The following is a 9,522-nucleotide window of genomic DNA, read 5'->3' as shown; positions in this document are numbered from 1 at the left end:
GTTAGCTATCTAGCTAACGTTAGCTGGCTGGCTGGCTCGCTAGCTTACATTACATGTATGATCTTATTATTTGTATCTCAGAGCCATTTGCTTTGCTAGTTATAGCCTAATGTTAGCTAGCTAACATTCAACCTGGTTGGTTAGCTACCTGCAGATTCATGCAGGGTAGTAACGTCATGAATTGGGATTATGGTTAATTGTTTACCTAGCTAGCTACATGTCTTAAAAGACTCCACTATGCAAGTAACCATTTCAGTTGCATTTGTAAATTCAGTCCGAGTATGCCGGAGCGCAGAATAACTGATGAATTTATGAACGCTCAACACCAGTTGAATGTGGCCAGAGTCAGTAAACATCTGCAAAAAAGCGTAAATAAATTGTTGCCAGCAGCACAGTTAGTCACCAATGATCTGGATAACATGACAACAGCCTAACCAGCTAGGGCGAGTAAAATGGTCAGTTGGGTGTCCTCTCATTTGTGTCTGGAAGTAGCTAGCAAGCAAGCCAATGTTAGCCAGTTAGCTGTGGGGCTAAAGCTTAAGAGGGTGTGAACGATGCTGAATGGGCAAAGAAGAACTCTCCAGTAGGTACCAAAATATTCAAAGTCCATTTTCTCAAAAGTGAGGTTACAAGTATCAAGTTAATGGCCGATCTGGCCGCCCAGCCAAACTAAGATATTGGGGGAGAAGGACCTTTGTCAGGGAGGTGACCAAGAACCCAATGGTCACTCTGACAGACCTCCAGAGTTCCTCTGTGGAGATGGGAGAACCTTCCAGAAGGACAACCATCTCTGCAGCACTCCACCAATCAGCACGTGACAGCCCGCTTGGAGTTTGCCAAAAGGCACCTAAAGGACTCTCAGACCATGACAAACAAGATTCTCTGGTCTGAAGAAACCAAGATTGAACTCTTTGGCCTGAATGCCAAGCTTCACGTCTGGAGGAAACCTGGAACCATCCCTACGGTGAAGCGTGGTGGAAGCAGCATCATGCTGTGGGGATGTTTTTCAGCCGCAGGGACTGGGAGACTAGTCAGGATCGAGGGAAAGATGAACAGAGAAAAGTACAGAGATCCTTGATGAAATCCTGCTTCAGAGCGCTCAGGACCTCCGTCTGGGGCGAAGGATCACCTTCCAACAGGACAACACAGGAGTGGCTTCAGAACAAGTCTCAATGTCATTGAGTGGCCCAGCCAGAGCCCGGACTTGAACCCGATCGAACATCTCTGGAGAGACCTGAAATTAGCTGTGCTGCGACGCTCCCCATTCAACCTGACAGAGCTTGAGAGGATCTGCAGATAAGAATGGGAGAAACTCACCAAATACAGGTGTGCCAAGCTTGTAGTGTCATAACCAGGAAGACTCGAGGCTGTAATCGCTGCTGAAGGTGCTTCAACAGAGTAAAGGGTCTTATTTATATATATATATATATATTAAATAAATATAATAAATAAGTATTTGGGTTTTTTTGCAAACATTTCTAAAGACCCGTTTTTGCTTTGTCATTATGGGGTATTGTGTGTAGATTATGTAATGTAACAAAATATGGAAAAAGTCAAGGTGTCTGAATACTTTCCGTGGGTGTGATGTGGTAGCCTATTTCTTTCAGTTAATAAAGTCAACACAGTATTAAGATTATTAATAATGGGTTATGCATAATAAGCTAATAACTTATAGCCTCTGTCTCTTGTGCAATACGCACCTGTGTTCCGCTGGCCTCTCCTTAAACCCTCCTTAGCTCTTGGACTCGCATTTCTTCTACTAACAGACTATTGGAAGAGAGAAGCAAGCTCTTTTTTTGCTGAATATTCATTACAGCAGCCAATAGAACTCACGAGTAGTTTGAAAGAGCCAACGCTCAATGGTGGTAGAATATATAGCAGTTATTGATTCAGACCCAAAACCATTCAATCTTCGTGAAGAGAAAGCCGTCTGCATCTTATTGTAGTCCTATATTATCTTATTGTAGTCCTATATTATATTGTAGTCCAATATTATTCAAGCATGTCATTACAATAATAAAGATGAGGACAACAGGACTTATTTAACTGTTGAAAGTCAGGAAGGAATGAAGCAACCATAGAAAAAGGAGGTAGGCTAATAACATGAGGGGAAATATTATGAATCCATATGCATCTGCCTACTAATTATACAAATGTAAAATAGTCCCTATTATATTTCAAAATGAATATCACATTTGCTAGCTTATAATTGTAACTTTGTAGGCCGCATGTCCTGCACCAGATTGGCATGTTCTCTCCACAGTTCATGGAATGAAAGAGGTGAGTAATTCCAGTCCAGATAATACAATATAATACAGTCCACACTCAAAGATTAGCCTACTGGAGCTAGTTTCATGTATTTACCCAAAAGAGCATGGGCTTTTATGTTTTTCTGTGTGTAATGTGCGGTAGCCTATATATTATAGGCTATGTATTGGATAATGGCACAATCATTTGGGTCCCACCCCAACGACACTAACCACAGTCCTATCTCACACACCTCACGCTGCTCTGGACTCAGTCAGGGCCATAACAATACCAGTAAGAGGAACAGACTTAGGTCATCTTATCAATACAGACTGATTATCTCTGTGAGTGGTGACTCGGCCTAGTTGGAAAGTATAATAATGTACTTGTATGTTGTATTTTCATCTGAAGCATCCAGCGGGTTGAATAAATCTGGTTTGTGCTTTTACTAGTTGTCAGTCTGTTTCTACTCTGTTCGTTCAGAACTTAACAATCGTTTAATTGAGACTACACTTGATATTGCTCACCCAGCAGAGAATCAGGGATGAGAGGCATCATGATATAATAAGCAACTAATTCTCAAACCCTGAGAAATATGACATTTAATTGATTCCAAATGACATGACCCTCCCCTGAAATAAATGTAGAAATTACTAAACCCTCATTTTTCTCCAGGTAACATTTGTCAATTTCAATCTCTCCCTAAGCGATTTTTTTTTTTAATGATACTTTGAAACTCTTTTATTAAATTGTCTTTTAAAACTAGATTTATTATTTTTGTCATTGATGAATAATGTATTTGGATAACTGCATTGAACTTGATTGATCCGCTAATGACAAATTCATATTCTACATTCATTTGTGCTGCTCAGTCAATGGGTTATCTATACAGAAAATGTTTTTGTTTAATTCATAGCATGCTAAATCATATGTCTATCTACCCAATGCATGTCACTACCCCTCTACATGCCAATTAGCTAGCCTCCTTTCATATTTAAATAAAAGTGAAATAAAACAAAACAAATTCAAATCATTTAAAAGTTTTCTATGGTGCAAAAGTCCAGAGATTAAATTAATACCACAATTCAAGTATGACTCACTTACTATTGGGGAATGGAACCAGAGAGGAAGCTTGCATTACCCTTTCCATGTCCCATTGTTCAGAGTGGAAGAGCTGTGAGCTCACCTGTGATGGCCCACATCTACCACAACCTTTCCTATTGTGTTCGTAAGCACCACAGCATTTTAGGAAGCCATTTATCAAAATGTGTTCATGCATACAGTACAATGAGAGGGGGTGGAATGCACAGGGGAGGACCAGGAGGTTGAGCTCAGACCTCTATTTTGGATTAGCATCCTATCCAGAGTTTCCAGAATACCACTGAGTACAAACCCAGACTGCCTTTCTCCTTCCACACTGAGTACAAACCTACAGTCACTGGGTCCTGATTGTGACAGTGGAGCCCAGTTTGCACTGCAGGATCCGGAGATGGCATCACTGAAGCTGGAAGACTGCAGTCAAACACTGGAGCTGAATGTCATCATTAAAGATGAAGAAGAGGAGAAGATTGGGAAATCTGTTATTCATGGTAAAACCAGGTTCTAGCTATAAATTATCTTCATAAATTTGACCTCCATAAGTTATGACCCAGTCTATTGCTGTGTTGAATTATGACATTACACATCACTGAAGAACTTCCAACTGCACAAATGTAGTTATGAAAGTTCAATCAGTAAGGCTGGTCTGAATGGATCGTCACTTCATTCATCTAGTAAACTCTATGGTGCAGTTCCGCGGACACAGATTGAGCCTAATCCTTGAATAAATTGCACTTTTAAACTGTACTAACTAAAATGGCTTATCTCAGACACGGTTTAAAATAGTCTCAGACTTGTCCTAGTCTAGATTTTAAAAGTCTGATTTCCAGAAGGATGATTAGAGTTAATCTAAACTCAGCTAAAAAGAAACGTCCCTTTTTCAGGACCTGGACTTTCAAAGATAAAAAATCCAAATAACTTCACAGATCTTCATTGTAAAGGGTTTAAACACTGTTTCCCATGCTTGTGCAATGAGCCATGAACAATTGATGAACATGCACCTGTTTAAGACACTAACAGCTTACAGACTGTAGGCAATTAAGGTCACAGTTATGAAAATTTAGGACACAAAAGAGGCCTTTCTACTGACTCTGAAAAACACCAAAAGAAAGATCCCCAGGGTCCCTGCTCATCTGCGTGAACGTGCCTTAGGCATGCTGCAAGGAGGCATGAGGACTGCCGATGTGGCCAGGGCAATAAATTGCATATCCGTACTGTGAGACGCCTAAGACGGCGCCACAGGGAGACAAGATGAACAGCTGATCGTCCTCGCAGTGGCAGACCACATGTAACATCACACCTGCGGGACAGGTACAGGATGGCAACAACAACTGCCCGAGTTACACCAGGAACGCGCAATCCCTCCATCAGTGCTCAGACTGTCCGCAATAGGCTTAGAGGTTGGACTGAGGGCTTGTAGGCCTGTTTTAAGCCAGGTCCTCACCAGACATCGGCAACAACGTTGCCTATGGGCACAAACCCACCATCGCTGGACCAGACAGGACTGGCAAAAAGTGCTCTTCACTGACGAGTCGCGGTTTCGTCTCACCAGGGGTGATGGTTGGATTTGCGTTTATCGTCGAGGGACTGAGCGTTACACCGAGGCCTGTACTCTGGAGCGGGATCGATTTGGAGGTGGATGGTCCGTCATGGTCTGGGGCGGTGCGTCACAGCATCATCAGACTGAGCTTGATGTCATTGCAGGCAATCTCAACGCTGTGCATTACAGGAAAGACATCCTTCTTCCTCATGTGGTACCCTTCCTGCAGGCTCATCCTGACATGACCCTCCAGCATGATAATGCCACCAGCCATACTGCTCATTCTGTGCGTGATTTCCTGCAAGACAGGAATGTCAGTGTTCTGCCATGGCCAGCGAAGAGCCCGGATCTCAATCCCATTGAGCACATCTGGGACGTGTTGGATTGGAGAGTGAAGACTCGGGCCATTCCCCCCCAGAAATGTCTGGGAACTTGCAGGTGCCTTGGTGGAAGAGTGGGGTAACATCTCACAGCAAGAACTGGGAAATCTGGTGCAGTCCATGAGGAGGAGATGCACTGCAGTACTTAATGCAGCTGGTGGCCACACCAGATACTGACTGTTACTTTTGATTTTGACCCCCCCTTTGTTCAGGGACACATTATTCAATTTCTGTTAGTCACATGTCTGTGGGACTTGTTCAGTTTATGTCTCAGTTGTTGAATCTTATTATGTTCATACAAATGTAATACCCTTGTTTGAACCAGGTATTGAGTTTATTTGTTATAATTAATTGGTTATATATATTTAAAAGATAATTGAATTGCTCCTAAACTGTAATGTTGTTAATGCATTATGCTTTTGAAGAAATATTTATTTAATGTATAAGTGAATAGTTTGTTTTACTTTGAATTGTAAGTTTTGACCAATAAGGTCGCTCGTTAAGTTGTGGCCAATGGGAGTTGACCTGGTTAACGGGAGGCCGGGAAAAAAAAGAGAGGAAAAAAGACGTTGATGAAAAGGATGGACGTTTTTACCTTAGGACGGTTGGTAAAGAAATTATAAAAGAAGACGACAGAACTAGAACAAAACCCATACCTACTAGGATATGAAGGGAAATGCATGTTTTATTTTATAAAAGAGTTGTTATAATTTTGTTAAAACTTAGTAAAGACTGAAGCTACCGTCTCGTCGTGGAGGTATTTGTCAGCATTGAGGTTAGCCTAGCATCGTGGGACACTGGGAGATAATTGCTTGGGAAGCTTAATGAGTTCGTGTTCCCATGGGATATCGGTTACGGCTAAGGAGTACTGTCTGCATGGGTAGCTGTGCTTGCCTTGGACTTTGTGAGGAAACCTGCATGGAACTGCCATACTTCGCTGAGGGAATATCTACCAAGCAGTGAGTAACCACAACGTGAGGTGCTTCAGGATATTTTTGGGTGTCATCATTTTTTGAGCTCCAACGCGCGCCAACGGTTTATTTAAGCGAACTTGAAATAATTTGGACTCATTGGGGTTTATTATTTTCTATTTCTTTTGTTGTGTCTGAAAATGTATTTGTGTTTGAAAATGTTTTAATACACATATGGAACGTTATGTATATTGAGTTGGTGGAGTCATTGATTGTCTCAATTTAATTTAATGCATGGGATGGCCTATCCTGATTCAATAACAGAAACCTATAATCATTTATTCTGAAGTTAATACCCTATTGTCATAACCCTAGATAGTTTACAATAGGAATTCTTATTGGAGATGTCCTTCTCACCAAACATCCCATGCTGCTGAGATACTCTGCATAAGTTAATATTGTGAGTCATATTCGAGCCTGGTGAGAGGGTTACACAAATATTTACACATGTTAAGTTTGCTGAAAATAAACTCAGTTGTACAGTGAGAGGACACTTCTTTTTCTGCTGAGTTTAGATCTAACAGTGGGGAACCATGAGGACCTAGGCTACCTGCCGCCCCAAGCTTGCTGATATATCTTTGCTGTAATGTTCAGCCAGTCGGCTTGCCGTCTCGTAGAGCGCATCATCATCTGCGTTGGCCAGGGTAGTGGGACGGATGGAGTCAGACAGACTCGATGTTGCCCGCAGGCTTTACAATCTGTTTGACAGCTGGTGAATAACGATGTCAAGGTTTGCATTAAAGATGTTGACTCTATAACTACTCTCCCCATCAAACACTCGTCCTCGCATAGCTCATCAAAATGATGCCTCGCCTTCCTTGCTTTCCTTCTCCGAGTGTCTTCAAAAGACTTCTGAGCTCCCCATTTGTCGGCAAGGGTCTTTGCAGTGACTTTGGCCTTCTCAAAATCATGCCGGAATCCGGACAGGACCTCTATAATGTCCTTGAGTAGGCTAACTGCCCTGTGCAGGTCTACGTCTGTGGCCTGTAGCATTTTGGAGATGACGTTCACATTTTCTAAAATTGAAGTGCTGCTGCATCATCCATCTCATCCTTCTTGTCACTTAAGCACAATCTTGGTGAGGGCCTTCATTACGTCTACATATCTGTATCTCAGGGCGACAAGGGACTCATATCTAGATGACCAGTGGGTGGGACCCAGTCGTTTTGGAGTTACATTTTCTGATGCAAAATCAAATTTACCACTCAACATTGACCATCTCTTCATGCTATACCTGAAGAAGGTGTATAACAGTTCAACAGTATCATACTGTTTAAACTGTTTAATCTCTGGCACATTTCTGATAGAGTCGTTGAGAGCCAGGTTAAGATTATGCGCTGCACTATGCACATAAACAGCAAGCGGCTCCTTTTCGGATATTCTGGCCTGCACACCCGAATAGACCCCGCTCATGTTAGCAGCTCCATCATACCCCTGCCCACGACATTTAGACATATCCAGCCCCTTATCCTGTATGCTGCCCAAGGTTTTTATGTTAAAGTCTCCAGAAATCCCCAAAACGACTCTGTGATGGTCAGATCTATGGCGACATTATTTGCATCCCTTATCACTCTCACATAGCGATAAACGTGGCTTAATTGGTCTACTTTGGATACATCCGGTGTGGTGTCCATAATAATAGAAAAAAATGGGGCTCCCTGCATCTCTCCCTGAATGTCACACTTCACTCGCTCCGCTAAGATATAAATCAGCTCATTTTGGATTTGAGGACTGAGATAGTTAACGGATCCTGTGGGGCGTTCTAAAAGTTATTTAGAACTGGGTCGTAAAATGACAGCAGTTCAATTATACTGAGAAAATTCCCACTGTTGACCTGCCCCGGCTTTTCACAGTGCCCCAGCTGATGGCCAAATTACATGATGCAAGTGTGAGAGTTACATTAACTATGTGCTCCAACACCTGTCGCCAGAAATTTGCTGCGTTACGCACGCCTCTCTCCATTTCTGCGTCAATAGTGCCATTGAGCTTCCATTGCTCATATACCAAACAGGCACCCATGTGAATCTGGGATGTCTCATGACATGCTATTTTGGGTGTTAGATGGCGCCAATCTCTCACCCCATTCGCCCCACGCATCAGAAAAGAAAGGGGCACTCCGATCTCCGAACAGCCAGAAAGGCTCACAATACGCGCAATCTAGCTTGGCCGAATAACATAACCATGTATGTGGTAATTTGATTCCAGCCTTGGTTGTAGTGGTGTAATACGACTAGGAAAAACACCGCTTTTCGTCATCTCTTGTGAATGGGCCAGTAGGTTTACACGAGCCTAATGCAATAACGTGCTGTTTAACTTTTGCATCCACATTTGTTGCATAACGCCCCCTGCCAGTTGGATAGGTAAAAAGGCCGCCTGTCCCACTTCCACCTGTTTCCTCAGCCACAATTCTAGACTTGCCCTGCTCCTCTTCCTCCTCGCCCGGCCCGGGGATAGTTTGTCCGGCCTGGCTTGTGCTCAGGTTCGTATCCGCCAATACCTGACAACCTGTATCCTCCTCTGTCAAAGTTGCTTCGTCTGGTACGATGGAACTGTCATAACCGTCGTATTGAACAGACCAAAGCGCAGCGTGTAGAGTGCTCATCTTCTTTTATTCGAGTAACGTGAACACTTAAACAAAAAATAACAAAATGACACACGACAGTTCAGTAAGGTAACATAGACTATATGGGAAAACAACCACCCACAACCCACAGGAAAAAACAGGCTGCCTAAGTATGGCTTCCAATCAGAGACAACGAAAGACACCTGCATCTGATTGGAAACCATACTCGGCCACACATAGAAAATGAACATAGAAAATGAAAACTAGAACAAATCCCCATGAAACAAACCAACCCCAAAACATACAAAAACAACACCCCCTGCCACGCCCTGACCATACTACAATGACAAATGACCCCTTTTACTGGGCAGGATGTGACAGTACCCCCCTCCCCCGAAGGTGCAGACCCCGACTGCACCTCAAAACAAAAAACCCCACAAAACAACCCCAAACCTAAAGGGAGGGAAGGGAGGGTGTCCACCGTCAACGACGGTTCCTGTGCTACACCTTCGCCAATCCTCCCACTTCGGAGGTGGCTCTGGCTCCGGGCGTAGCTCCCGTTCTGCGCTGCCGACCCCCGCTGGAGGCTCTGGGCTGTAGACCGTTGCTGAAGACTCTGGGCTGCAGACCACCGCTGAAGACTCTGGGCTGCAGACCACCGCTGAAGACTCTGGGCTGCAGACCACCGCTGAAGGCTCTGGGCTGCAGACCACCGCTGAAGGC

The sequence above is a fragment of the Salmo salar genome, chromosome ssa16, assembly GCF_905237065.1.
Source record: "Salmo salar chromosome ssa16, Ssal_v3.1, whole genome shotgun sequence".
Taxonomy (NCBI): domain Eukaryota; kingdom Metazoa; phylum Chordata; class Actinopteri; order Salmoniformes; family Salmonidae; genus Salmo; species Salmo salar.
The sequence above is the reverse complement of the archived record's forward strand: the minus strand, read 5'-3'. Positions refer to the sequence as shown.